This window comes from Conger conger, chromosome 13 (genome assembly GCF_963514075.1).
Source record: "Conger conger chromosome 13, fConCon1.1, whole genome shotgun sequence".
NCBI lineage: Eukaryota > Metazoa > Chordata > Actinopteri > Anguilliformes > Congridae > Conger > Conger conger.
This window is the reverse complement of record NC_083772.1, coordinates 20,979,710-20,993,685: the sequence shown is the minus strand read 5'-3', so window position 1 is coordinate 20,993,685 and position 13,976 is coordinate 20,979,710.

The window sequence follows — 13,976 nt, the reverse complement described above, 5'->3', positions numbered from 1 at the left end:
AGCAGATGTGCTTAAGGTGCAGATTCTCCACTTTTATTAAATGATTCTTTATACATTTTGACCTCACCGTGTAGAAATGACAGGACTTTTGTATACATAGTCCACCTATTTCAGGGAACCTAAATGCCAGTTCAAACCCCAGTGTAACCACAATAATAATCCGCAATAATCTGTTATCCCCAAGGGCCTTATCCCCACATTGCTCCAGGGGGGATTTCCCCCTGTTTAGTCTAATCAACTGTAAGTCACTTTGGATAAAAACATTATGCTTCCTTAGCAGTATGAGAGAGCATTCAGTAACTTGTATTATTTCTAGGCTTTTGATTGCCTTTGGAATCTGTTATTGGTGTTTGAAAGGTTGTTGTGACAATGAAAGGAAGCCATTATGAGGCTGAGAAATACTAAAAAGAAAAAACAGTCAGAGGCATAGGCCAAACAATAGGCTTACCAAAATTAACAGTTCATTGAATATGAATGAACAGACAAAGACAAATGCACACACACACACACACACACACACACACACACTCACTCACACAGGCACACATGCACACATGCATACACACACAGACACAGACACACACACACGCACACACACATGCAGACATGCACACACACACACATACATACACACTCACACACACACAGTCACACATTCACACACACACATAAACACAGTCACACGTGCACACACACACACACACACACACGCATCCAGAAAAGACACAGCTGGGGAAGCGGTAGCTCTGTGTCACACGCTCTGACCGTTTGTCTCAGCGAAGCTCTGACAGAGAGGCCCCCCATTCGCTCCTTCAGTTGCCAGAGGTGTTGAGTCATCAGCCGCGGAATTACACAGCCACAGCCAGGCCAGAAAGCCTGACGTTGAGGCTAATTTAAAGAGGCTAATTACGCACTCATTTTCCACATTGGTCATTTGCACTGGCAGCAGTTGCCTGCAGTTGATTTTGCTACGCATAAAAAAAAGGAATTAACTTTGCCTTTGTGTGTGAGAAGGTAGCCTTATGCTCTGCCAAGTCCCCAATACACTCTCAGTAGAAGTGATAGTATCTAATACAATGGCGCTCTTTGCTAGATCAATAATATCACTGAATATAAGTGATAGTATCTACGACAATGGCACTCCTTGCTAAATCATTTGTTAACTAACTGTACCGTTTAGCGACTTTCAATCCAACAAAATGCTGCAGCAGAAGACCTTGAGTTTAATGAACAGAAGGATGCGCTCTATAAACTGCTAGAAGGGAATTAAGAGTAAGCCTTCTTCAGTACATCACCAAAGCTCCTGTAATTCAGTGGCCCAAATCGTCTCTTCTCCCGCAACGACGGGGAATGTCATTCTTCCATACATTTCAGTCAAATACAAATGACCAGACGGCTCATACAAAAAAATAAACATCAATAAGATATATTTCATATGCAGTACGCAAATATAATAATTAGATAATGGGTTTAATTGTCAATTTATGGGATGGGGTATCAGTGGGCATGGATGGACAGGAGAGCGAACTGGATTTTCATATCTCTGTGTGTGTTGTTAGCAGGTTAGCAGTAGTTTAGGAAGCCCACTGGTATTGAATCCACCTGACTTCTGGCAGAAGCAAACTAGATATGCCCTTCAGCTGCAGGTTCAGCTTTAGCTATCAGGCTGTTGTCGGTAAAGTTTTTCAACGGTGTTACAACAGTTGGTAAGTCGTAACAAAAAGGGAGACAACACAGCAAGGTATGTAAATAAACAAGTATTTATTAAACACAGTACAGCAAACTGTCATATGTTGCATATACTGGTAGACCTGTGCACCAGCTTGTCAATGAAAATATATAATCAGCCAATCATGTGGCAGTGATTAAATCCACAAAAGCATGCAGACGTGGTCAAGAGTTTCAGCTGATTTTCTGACCAAATGCCAGTATGTGGAAGAAATGTGATCCAAGTGCCATTGAACGTGGAATGATTGTTGATACTAGACAGGGTGGTTTGAGTATCTAAGAAACTGCTGATCTCCTGTGATATCACGCACAACAGTCTCTAGAGACTGCAGAGAATGGTGCAAAAGAACTAAAAACATCCAGTGATGTGGGGCAGAAAAGCATTGTTAATGAGAGAGGTTAGAGGAGAAGGGCCAGACTGGTCAAAGCTGACAGGAAGGTGACAGTAACACAAAAAACCGTACATTACAACAGTGGTATGCAGAAGAGCATCTCTGAACACACAATGTGTCAAACCTCTAAGTTGATTGGCTAGAGCAGCAGAAGAGTTATAATAAGTCTAAAAAAAGTCCAATAAATACCGAATAAAGTGCTCACTGAGTGGATAAGAAAAATGTATGGATGCGTGAATGAAAATGGGGTATGAACTGTCAGAGCAAAACCGGTAGAAAAGATGAAAATAATTACAGGACGTCCAGCCACCCAGGCTGGTGCAGGAGAAGAACAAGAGGGAGAGCCCCCAGAAAGCCCTGGGGTGCCCTAATATAGGCTACAGTCAGGTGCTCCCAATTTAAAAAGGGGGTGCCGCACACCCTGCCCAACTCCTGCGACTAAAAAGTAAACAAAACGAACAAAAAAATAATTGAGGTTGTCACAACAGCAGAAATTCCGATAGAAAAAACAGCAGAATTTTCCCATGTCAGTGTGGTACAGGGTATCAGTGTGCAGTCCTCTCTCCCAGGACTGCACATTCTGTAGTGGAACAGGGTTTCTTTCACATGAAGCAATCCTTTCAGTACCTTGTCTTCCTGGCCCCTAATGTGTTTTATAAGATGGTGCTGTGGCAACAACAGTACATTTTAAAACCTTCAAACGGCGCTCTGAATTCAGCGGTTTCATTTGTACAGTGTGACATCCCCAGCTAAAAGCCTGTTGACCTCTTAGGGTTGTATTAAGCTATAAAACCCGATTCCCATTGTGGAATTTCAACTAAGACTAAGTCCAAAAGTCATTCTCTTCGCAAAAGAGGCTAATTCCTCACAACACCAATTACAGCCTTATTTGGACAATATATATTTAGTCGCCTGTGGATTGAGATGTAATTTTAGTCTTTTTTTTTTGCGGGGGGGGGGGGGCAGTTATTAAACATAAATATTATGTTAATTTACCCTTCTGCTGACAAGTTCTGTCTATTCTTCCTTTATTATATTTATTTTATCTTGCAATAACACTCTTGTAATTTCATCAGCATAGCTGTTTCTGCCAAGAACAAAGTAAATAAACAAATAAATAAAGCAAGACATAAGAAGAAGGGCAAAGAAGGTCACTGGTTATTTGGAGAGCAATGATAATGAACATATGCTGAACACATTACAAAATAAATATCATCCAACCCTTTGAAGTTCCAGTTTTTGTCTCTCAGGCCTCTAACTGCATTATTTTTTTTTTTTTTTACTTTTTTAAAGAAAATGGGTCTCTAAAATCACACAACAGGAGTGATTATCTTATTTTTCCCGCTCTGTATTGACCTGTGATACCAGGCTGTACTGCTGCGCGTGTAAGTCCGAAGGTATTTTAGCAACAACAATGAAAGAGTCAAAGTTCCAGTTTTAAAGTCTTTCTCTTTCACATGTATAAAGAACATTGATTTAACTCTCTCCGTTCTTGTATTTTGTCTGGCACAGGGAGAAAAAGGATGAAAAACTATGACCACTTCTCTTTATACTGTGCATGTCAAGGACTGGGATAAAATTTCAAAGGATGTCTTTAGCTTTTTTGTCAAAAACACAACTTCTCGACTTTTAAAGATCTGATAAGTAGCCTGCGGCACGTTGGCTCAGTTTTCCGGAAGGGAGCAGGGCAATCCAAGAACCATGCACAATATTCTTATGAGTCAGTCCAGGAGTTTATATGGGGTGCTTCTTTCCACAGTAGGTGGCTGAGACCAGGACCCGTCACCGTGGGAGAGAGAGCCGTTTGGCGTGACCGAGCTGCAAGAGAAACTCAAAAGCTACCGTTTGTTTTTCGGTTTACTTTGCCTTTGTTATTTCAGTTCGTTATTTTTACCTGGATCCCGTGAGGGTGGAGTTTAACATCGTCTCTTTCTCTCTCTCTCTCTCCCTCCCCATGGGCGATCAGATGAAATAAACCCTGGTGAATACCAACATTTTTCGTATCTCCCCGTGTCAACCTCTTCCGTTCTCCCAGGGGTGTGTCACGACGTGTGACACGGCCTGTTTCAGATGAGATCTGCGGCGCGCGGAGCTATTCTAGAACACGGATATGCACGGCAGCTGCGTGTCCCCTGGCATCAGAGAGAAAAAATAAACATAATCACCTCTGTTTCAGACATGCCTCCGTGGATGTTGGATAGTCTGAAATAAACCTGTGTGCATCAAGCACTCTGAGCCCCCTGCTTTCATTACTAAAGCCTGTTCCTCTTTTGTTTAGCTGTTTAATTCATCTGAAGCTGGCTGCAAAGAGTGCGACTTAACAGACTCCGCTGCCCATTAAAAATTAACAGTGAAATAATGCAGAATAAACAAACAGTCATTCAGAATCATTTAAAGAGGGTTTTATATTTTCTGTGCCATCGTTTAAACATTCTTTAATTAGGCCCTGTTACCCGAAGAAGTCAGCATTGGGGGTTTCCATGGGCTGCGAGTATACACTCAGTGAGTTCATGCAATTATTTCATACAAATATTTAATCAGCCAATTATGTTTCTGCAACTAAATGCATAAAAGCATGCAGACGTGGTCAAGAGGTCCAGCTGTTGTTCAGACCAAATGTCAAAATGTGATCTATGTGACTTGGACCGTGGAATGATTGTTGGTGCCATACCAGGTCGGTCTGAGTATCTAAGAAACTGATGATCTTCTGTGATTTTCATACAAACAAACAACATCCAGTGAGCAGCAGTTCTGTGGCCAAAAACATATTGTTGATGAGAGAGGTCAGAGGAGAAGGGCCAGGGTAGTTGAAGCTGACAGGAATGTGACAGTAATGCAAATAAACACACATTACAACAGTGCTCAGTGAGTGTACATTAGGTTCACTGAAGTGTTCTGTGGTGGTCGGATGTTTTTATCTTAATGCGCTAGCAGTTTGGAGAGAAGTGGAGGATATAATTTGAAGTGGGGGAGTGTTTTATCCTGAATGGATAGCATAGAGTTTGAATCACTGCAGATTCCCAGGGGAAATAGTGTTATTATATGCTATTACGTACAGTATATCAATTAAAAGTATAAGTGGTTCTGCCGCAGATCTCACCAAGCCTGTTACTGTTATTTCCCTTCAAGCACGAGGATTACCTCATATCTCACTGTTGTTATGCATGGCTTTGGTATTTAATCATTTTTTAATTTGTTCAGTTCATTGGCTGTGGTCTTGCATCTTGTTTTTAAATTATTGTAAACCATTACCATTACCTCCCTTGTTTCCTGTCTGTGCGAATGCCTTGGGGTGTTCTTTTTTTACATTCTGCACACAGCTCAGCTATGCACAGGTAAATCTAACAGGAATTGAAATTGAATATTAATACATGTTTCTGCTTCCTCCATCTTCAGCTGGGGTGATGATGACTTTTTTTTTTTTTGAGAAACAAAAGAGCTTGGAAACATATTGACCAACAATGCTATTCAAAACCATCTTTCAGAGTGCTGTTTATTTGTGCTCTGTTTGGTCATAAAGTCTTTGACTGGTCCTTTTAATATTAGAACAGGATTATTGGCATCTCATAAAGCCTGACTTATTCATAATATAATATTTAAAACTCATACTTAACACATTAAAATACATACATCAATCAACATACAGCCAAAAATATGTTCTTTCTCTGACCTAAACTGTTTAAATTGTTTTTAATCTATAGTCTATTCTCTTGGTTTTGCATTTGTTTGATCAAAGTTCATATGCAATACTGTGGTGGCTCAACTTTAGTAGAGTGGTTCCTTTTGGGTGCATACACAAACTATAGTATAGCTTTGAATTAACACTGAACAAGTTCTTTTTTTTTAGTTTAGTAGTGATGTGTTTTGTAAAGTTTGTGGAGAAACTAGGACACCTTTCACATTCAATCATGACTGAAGACAAGCTGGGGCCCTCTCCTCTCCCACAGCAGTGTGGAGCGGTTCTGAAGATTGAAGCTGGGTCTCGTCTCACACCGCAGTGTGGAGCGGTTCGGCAGATTGAAGCTGGGTCTCGTCTCACACAGCAGTGTGGAGCGGTTCTGCAGATTGAAGCTGTTGTGACTTCGTATTTTGCAAACTACGATAGCCACTCCGGATTCGGGATAGCCATTAGGTCTACTCGCAAACAATGAAGAGATATTGATTCGAAGTAAAACGCAATGATTATTTATTCCTTTCTTTGAGTTCAAATAAACAAATGGCATGTGCCTGTACCCTTTCTTGTTAGTGCCTGCATGCCTGCGGTAGATACAGGTAAGCATGACGTCACTGGATCAGGTAAGGTCTCTTAAAGGGCTTGATGTGTAGTAGCATAATAACTCATAATAATAATAATACCCAGAACTAATCATTTAACATTCATTTTCATTTTCAGAACCCATAAGTACGTAAATGGCTCCTACAGAAGCTGTGGCCCTCTCCTCTCCCACAGCAGTGTGGAGTAGTTCTGCAGACTGCAGGATGGTGTGAGATCTGATCATGACTGAACAGAAGCTGGGGCCCGGTTCTTCAGTGGGAAGCGGTTCTGCACACAGGATGGTGTGAGATCTGACTCCAGTCTCATCTCGCGCTCACTCCTCGACGTGAGGCTGAGACCAGCTGGCACACAGAGCTGGAGCAGGTTAATTGGGGCCCTGGCAGTCTAATTTTAGGTTTGGGCAGGCTGATTACGGAGATGGATTACAGATTACAGAGCGCCGGACAGACTGTGATCTCCTGGGCTGGAGTGAATTGAAACTGAAGTTAAAAGGATTTTTTTTATTTTATAATTCCGTAAATGCAAATTTAAAAAAAGGCAAAGTTCGATCAGGCCTCCAAGGCACCAAATCCAACCATATCACTAGAAATTATTTAATTATTTTGATCTAGAAATGATCTGTGCAGAAAAAAATATTAGAAAGGGCCCCCCCTAAATACATACACACACGCACACAAACACACGTGCACACACATACACACACACAGACACACACACACACTCACAGACACACACACACTAGTCATCAGTGTAGTGATGCATCCGATACTCCTGATTGTGGAGTGACTCAGACTCTGTTATCAGTGCCCTTCAGGAGGGTGGCAGTCAGAAGAGTATTCTTCACCTCAGTGCACATCATTTATGACTTTGACTTTGATGCTCCTTTACTGAAATATCATCGTCAATTAATTATTTAGAATACAAACTAAATATGAGAATGAAAAAATAACGAAACAACCAAAAACAAAAATACTTTTCATCGCAGTTAAAACAGTCTTTTGTAATGTTTTTTTTTTTGTTTTTTTGCATGTTCATACCTTGATGACGATAAATACACAATATACCATGCACCCACTAGTCTGCGCTGTCCCAAACTCAGGCTGGGGCGTTCTCCGACACTGCACAGAAGTGGGACATGACAACAGGGACACAAAACACCACTTTGTGTTCAGACCGCAGAAGCTCTTAAGAAATGAAGGGAGTGTTTGGCGTTAGAGTGACATGTTTGGCGTTAAAGGGAAACGAGAGCGTGCACTATTTTCTGCAAAGCACTTCCAAGCCTGTGAATTAACCTTTCAAAGTGTAAGCCTGGAGCACCCCTACATCACTTTCATTAAGTCTTCTCCTGATTAGGACTGCTGGGATGCATCAATACCCTCTCCGAGATCCTGGGTGACTTCAGTCCTCCTTAAGGGACAGCTCCCCCCAGGCAGAACCACCTGCCACTGTCAGTCACATTCAGCAGCGTCTTCTTGCGTAGCTAACGCTATCAGACGCGCGTTCACGATGGCAACCTTTACTACCTTTTCAAACTGTTAGCTAACGTTCGGCAACATATCCAAACTTTTTTTCTGTTCGCCGCGAACGTTAAAAGTATAGTGAGCAAAAAAAAAAAAAAAAAAAAGTCTGCTGAGAGAGGACAAAGGTTGACAGTAATTTGGCTGTTATAATACAATTTAATCTATGTAATTATTTAAAAATAAATCATAGGCAAGCAACGAATCAGCTAGCTGGCATTGTTCGATCTAAGTCGCATCCATTATTAAAAAGGCATTCGTGGCGATCTAAATAGAATGTTCATTTAAGTATTTAATCGTTCAATGTCGGCCCAAGTGTTTGCTATAAACATAGTTCCCCGTGAACGTTCGCCGTCTTGAACGCACGTCTGGTCTCTTTTACAGTTCACTCTGCATGCGCATAGGCCCGTAATAATACTGTATGAGTCATCTGCCAGAGGAAGAAGACACTAAATTGTCACAATGAAGGTTAACAGCCTTCAAATTCTTTTCCGGTTGCCAGAGCGGCGTCTTTGGTTTCTGCTGGAGATCTTTCGACGTTCCGCTGAAGCCTGTTAAAACATCAGAACGCTGAAAGGCAGTCTGCCGAGAGCATTTACTCATTATTACCATACTATTATGGCCTGTCAATTTTACAGAGGGTTGAGCTGACACAAAAAAGCACATCGTCTTAATATAAACATGAAACAGACGTGTTTGCGATCTGACTGAATGCATGTTGTGACAGAATTTATGATGAGTAGCCATGCCAAATGAAATTATGATAATTTGCTTGTCGACGCTTCAAAAGGTTCCATGAGGATGGCGGTGCCATATTTGTCCAATCAGACATCAGCAGAATGACAGGAACCATCACGCAAACGAATGGAGTGTGAGTTCTGCATGGATGTCCACAGACTTTGGGGCCGCACCAGAAATACAGGTCGCACTGACAAAGATAAAATTCACACCGACCACTGCTCATCCTCCTCGCTCTCCCAATGCAAAAAATTAAAGTAAAAAAAAAAAAATCGAATTAAATCCCAACTCAGTGATCAGACGTAAGATGTGTCAGGCAATAACCCGGCTTTGTTGCAGGATCCTCCGTTAATGGGGCTGAGTTAATTAAAGCTAATGGATCCGGGGAGATTTAGAACTCATTCTGCACCACTTCCCGTGAGCCTGCGGGGTATTAAAGAGAACGAGGAAGCAGATTCAGGCCGCTGATGAGTCAGCAGGTCTGGTTTATGACCCTACCTAACCCCATCCCTCTCTGCGCCTTTAACTGGCGCCCCCTGCTCTCACAATTCAATTCGGTGTGCTTTATTGGCAGGAAGTACATAGGTACATATTGGCAAACATGAAAGGTACAAGAATATAACAGTCTATAAAGGTAAAACATGAACAATTAAGTGGACTGTTATAATAATAATAAAATATTATTATTAATTCAATTCAATTCAATTCAATTGAAGTTGTTTTATTGGCATAACAGAACATTACAGTTTGTATTGGCAAAGAATGTATATATAAAACGTAAATTTAACATTGAGCAATACTGGAACGATTAGCTGAACTATTTAAACAAATGAACACAAACCATACATTAAAATAAGAAAAAAATACAAATATACTTATTGCCAAAGCATACATATGACTAATATTACAATAACAATATCAATATAATAATAAGTATGATAAATCTATCCATATATATATATCAATAATAACAATACCAGCAACCATAACAAAACTGCTTCAATACATATGTATATGTTTACACTATGTATGTTTATTGTTTATTCTCTCTCTCTCTCTCTCTCTCTCTCTCTCTCTCTCTCTCTCTCTCTCTCTCTCTCTCTCTCTCTCTCTCTCTCTCTCTCCTAGAGACACCTCACATGCACCATGCTTGATGAAGTCCTATGTTGTTTTTCCCGCAATGTTATTTTGTTGATGATCGTTCGGGACGTTCATATCCAAAGCACAGCTGTACGTTCGCTCCACATTAGTGATTAATAACCTGGACTGGAAAAACCCTGCCATCTTCATTACTGCTGACCAAACAGCACAATCACTTTCTGAAACTGAAGCATCTTTGATGCCTTTTTTACTGAGCGTGCAGCGGATTTGTGCGAGTCTGTGAGATAAACCTCATCTTATCTCTGCTCTTCAAAGTGCGCTTCAAAAGGAGATGAGGAGATTCCCGCAACTGCTGACTGAACGCAGAAATATCTCAAGTTCAACTCAAAGAATTTCTAAATCTAACTGGTATAACCTCACATGAACTTTTGATATGTAACCCAGCTCATAATATTCGGCATAACAGCAGACGGCCCTGTTTTATGAAGGCCGGCCATTATATGGAGGTTTTAATGATCTTAGAAGTTCAGTCAGTGAGCGATTGGTGATGCCTCGCTGTTCTACTGAGCATCTCAGAAGGTCCTTTGTTCCAGCAGTGGTCAATTTTTAAAAAGTGATTCACGGCAGCTTCCTGATGTTAATAATGAGAGATAAGCCTTCCTACAGTGGAGGGTAGCGTGGGTGGGCACAGGGCGTGGGTGGGCACAGAGCGTGGGTGGGCACGGGGCGTGGGTGTTCATGGTGAGCGGGTGTTCTATAGCTCCTATTTCAGTCCTGGTGCTCTTTGCACAAGACCAGGTGGCCCAGTCACAGTCACAGTAATTGTCACAGTCACAGCCACAGTAATGGTCACAGTCATAGTCACATTCACAGTAATGGTCACAGTCACAGTCACAGTGATGGTCACAGTCACAGTAATGGTCACAGTCACATTCACAGTAATGGTCACAGTCACATTCACAGTAATGGTAAAATTCACAGTAATGGTCACAGTCACAGTCACAGTAATGGTCACAGTCACATTCACAGTAATGGTCACAGTCACAGTAATGGTCAAATTCACAGTAATGGTCACAGTCACATTCACAGTAATGGTCACAGTCACAGTCACAGTAATGGTCACAGTCACATTCACAGTAATGGTCACAGTCACAGTAATGGTCAAATTCACAGTAATGGTCACAGTCACATTCACAGTAATGGTCACAGTCACAGTCACAGTAATGGTCAAATTCACAGTAATGGTCACAGTCACATTCACAGTAATGGTCACAGTCACAGTCACAGTAATGGTCACATTCGCAGTAATGGTCAAATTCACAGTAATGGTCACAGTCACAGTAATGGCCACAGTCACATTCACAGTAATGGTCACAGTCACATTCACAGTAATGGCCACAGTCACAGTCACATTTACAGTAATGGTCATAGTCACAGTAATGGGGGGGGGGGGTCTGTTTTGACTCAATTCATATCATGGTCACATATTGTTCTTATCTAAAAACACCAAATTGTAAAAGACCAAATTGTCTGAACATGAATGTCTGCATTTAGTATATCTTGTTTGATTTGTAAGTTTTTTTTTCAGAGAAAAATGCAATTTTCATCATTGTTGGTTGCATACTGTATAAGCTTATCTCGTGGGATGAATTCTATCAGACTTCAAAATGAAGCACAATATAACATTATTCATCAGAAACCTCAAATACTAAAGGCAGACACATAAAAGCATTTTGTACTGACAAGCAGTAACAAAGTAGCGCATGTCTCGCTCTGGGAGTTGGCAGACTGGTTGTGGATTGGTTACATAGCTCTATGACAGGAGGGGAAGAATCAGGGTTGACTCCACCTGATTGGTCGATGTCAGGGATGCACTCTCCCGATGGCTGCAGTGGTTTCAGGACCACGGACAGCGGTCTTGCTGACAGACACACAGCCATAGCCTACTGCTAAATCAGACCTGCTGCTGCCTGTTGGGTTCCATATTAACCATGGGCATCCAAACGACCGGCAGGGGTCAGGAGAGATCCGGACCCTAAACGATTGAACCCTCCCATACCCCGGACTGCCAAATGCTTGTCATCTTATGGAGCTACTGGTCATAGTAGATACAGGTCTGTGGGGTTCATCCATGCACCACTGTGTGACTCTTTTTGATTTAGACATTAGCTCAGGTGGTAAGAGCAGTCGTCTGGCACTTGGAGGGTTGCCGGTTCAATCCCCTGCCCTGGGTGTGTCGAAGTATCTCTGAGCAAGACACCTAACCCCCGATTGCTCCTGTTGAGTTCACCGTTGGTGTGTGATTGGGTGAATGAGAGGCATGAATTGTAAAGTGCTTTGGATACAAGTGCTATATAAATGCAGTCCATTGACTATTTTGAGCCATTATTTAATTAATTGGAGACACTTTGTTAATATTATGTTTTTGTTTCCTGATTCCCATGAAATGTGAAATAACAATGCCACTGTCTATTTCAACTCTGTGGACTAGGGCCTCCCCCCACACGGTATCACAACCTCACAATTGTTTTACACGGGCGTTTTTTTACTGTTTTACACTGTTTTAGATGAACAGTCTTACACTGTTTTACACGAGCGCTTTTTACACTGTTTTACACAAGCAGTCTTAAACTGTTTTACACGAGCGCTTTTTACACTGTTTTACATGAGCAGTCTTACACTGTTTTACATGAGCACTTTTTACACTGTTTAACACGAGCAGTCTTACACTGTTTTACATGAGCGCTTTTTACACTGTTTTACATAAGCAGTCTTACACTGTTTTACACAAGCGCTTTTTACACTGTTTTACACAAGCAGTCTTACAGTGTTTTACACAAGCGCTTTTTACACTGTTTTACACAAGCAGTCTTACACTGTTTTACACAAGCGCTTTTTACACTGTTTTACACAAGCAGTCTTACACTGTTTTACACAAGCGCTTTTTACACTGTTTTACACGAGCGGTTTTCTGCAGCACCTCAGTAGTGACAGTGTTTAGCGTGGCGACCTCCCACTCGCACTTAGCCGTGGGAAGTTCTCGTGGCATGTGCCTCTGGCGGGCTTTCACAGGCTGCACACACAGCTGGCCACCCTCAGAGGAACACATTTTTTACAGCTTTAGGAAACGCTTCAGCTGGAATGAGATCAGACGATGGAGGCGTGATATTTTTTTCATCATTATCTTGTGTCCTTTGTTGCTATTAGCAAACAGAAAAATTAATTAATCGGATGCACAGCAAGCATGCCCACACACATGCACACACAGTCTGCCAGCAAATGTTCCCAATGCATTTTTAAGAAATGATTTTTGTCCATATTATTATATTGTTCTAGATCTTATATACACGTTTGACAGCTGAGGAGACATGGAGGCGTTTTCCATTGACTCATCTTTTGCACTAGACTATACACTCAGTGACCCCTCTGTTAGGTACACCTGCACACCAGCTTGTTAATGCAAATATTTAATCAGCCAATCATGTAGCAGCAACTAAATGCATAAAAGCATGGTCAAGACATTTAATTTACACATATGGAATAATCTCGTCCAATTTGAACTCAAACTCAAAGTTTTGTGTAGCCGATGACATTGATATTGTCGTGATATTGTCGATATTCTTGTGATACTGTTACCCTATGGGAGACAGACTGCAGCTCTTACTTGTGTCCGTGCTTGATTGAATCCTCTTGCAAAATCAAAGAGCATTTTTCTTTGCTGACAAAAATAAATTTTTGCTACCCTTCCCAATAAACTTTATGGCAACCTGGCACACGATCAAAACTGTCCCAGCAACATGGTGGAGATTGAGTAAGCAGATGTCTGGCGCTCTCTTTCTCTCTGTCACACAGTGACAGAGTCCTCATCTAAAGAATAATATATTGTATTATATTGTATATTGTAATTTGCCTCAGTCTATATCCAGATGTAGAATTTGGTAGAAGAAGAACCTTATATAGATCAACTGTCATTTCTGTGAAGGCAAGTTGCATTACTTGTGTATAGGTACAGTAAGTACTCTGTACTTTATAGTCTACATCAATTATAGTTGGACTTGTCGGTCTTCTGCTACTGTAGCCTATCCTGTCCACATAGAGCTTTGATGTGTTGTGCATTCAGAGATGGTCTTCTGCATACTACTCTTGTAATGTGTGGTTATTTGCGTCGCTGTCACCTTCCTGTCAGCTTTGACCAGTCTGACAACAGAGGCTGCCATGGTCCAA